The following is a 1,530-nucleotide window of genomic DNA, read 5'->3' as shown; positions in this document are numbered from 1 at the left end:
TCGGTCTGTTGCATGGCTTTCACACAGATTTTAGTAATCCTACGTGTGTGTGTGTGTGTGTGTGTGTGTGTGTGTGTGTGTGTGTGTGTGTGTGTGTGTGTGTGTTCGTGTGTATGTGCGTGCACAAGTGAATCATAGGGAGCGGCAGCCAGTCACGCCAAGATAAAGCCACCTCTAGTATATAATTACCCCAGATTATACTTTAATAATAATCCACTTAGGGAGAGCGAGAGAGGGCGAGAGAGAGGGCGAGAGAGAGAGCAGAGGGGCATAAAGAAAGAGAGACAGAGAGACTGAAAACAATACAGCAATGAAAGAGAAAACCGACGTCTGGCAGAGAAAGAGGATGGAAAAAAAGAACAGAGGGGTAAAAAAAAAGAGAGAAGCGAAGAAGAGGGAAATAAGTGTGGCCAGATCAAATGGATAGAGCAGCTATTCCATAGTTGCCATGGCAACCGCGGGCGGGGGGGGGGGACTCATTGTGGCGATAACAATGTGCGCGGCACGATGTGAGTGAGAAACCTAATTTGTTGGCCAAGGAAAAAAGAAAAAAAAACAACGAGACTGAGGGACGGACAGACAAACGAGGGAAATTAGCGAGACGCAGAGTGTGTATGTGCATGAGTGAGATGTACTATAAGGTTGTGGGGTAACCGTGTGCATTTGTGTCTCAAATGTGTCTACCAGCAATTTTTGCTGAGCTCTTTCACATCCTGCCATCCAGAAACATCTTTTTATTTCAATATCATACGGTTAAAAAAACAAAAAATCCTTCACCAACCTTTCACCTAGTCTTACATCCGCAAGATTTAAGGGCAAAAATGGACTACATCAGTTGTGTTTACATTAACGTTCACTATACCTTGGAGCTGGACAAATACTCAGCCACGGTGGCCTCATTAGTGGCGAGCAACAACCCAGACAGCATCCGGATGTGGGCCACTTCAGGCAATGATGCGGCACTGACGGCCTTCTTCTGGCCCTGACAAAATGGATGTGAGCCTGAAGCGGCCTACACGTATAACAGCAAATATGGCCCAAATATGCCAAATTATATGTGGACCTTTTTTTTGGCAAAGATGTGGTGCTGTCCGCAACATGTCATCTGGATGTGACCCTGAATACGGGCCAGAGTACAAGTCGCACTCAGCCAAAAATGTGTTGTTGCGAGTTAAAAAACATATATATCAGTCGCTTCGGTGTATAAGTCTCATTTACATGGTGGTACAGTAGTGACGCGCCGGTCAGGGTTTGTAATAGCGAGGGCGTCCGGGTAGCGTAGCAACACGGGGATCCCAGGTCGAATCCCCGTGTTGCTCCCGGCTTGGTTGGGCGTCCCTACGGACCCCATTGGCTGTGTCTGCGGGTGGGAAGCCGGATGTGGGTATGTGTTCTGGTTGCTGCAGTAGCGCCTCCTCTGGTCGGTCGGGGCGCCTGTTCGGCGGGGGGGGGGGAACTGGGGGGAATAGCGTGATCCTCCCACGTGCTACGTCCCCCTGGTGAAACTCCTCACTGTCAGGGGATAAGAAG

The sequence above is a fragment of the Lampris incognitus genome, chromosome 5 (genome assembly GCF_029633865.1).
Source record: "Lampris incognitus isolate fLamInc1 chromosome 5, fLamInc1.hap2, whole genome shotgun sequence".
Lineage (NCBI taxonomy): Eukaryota > Metazoa > Chordata > Actinopteri > Lampriformes > Lampridae > Lampris > Lampris incognitus.
The sequence above is the reverse complement of the archived record's forward strand: the minus strand, read 5'-3'. Positions refer to the sequence as shown.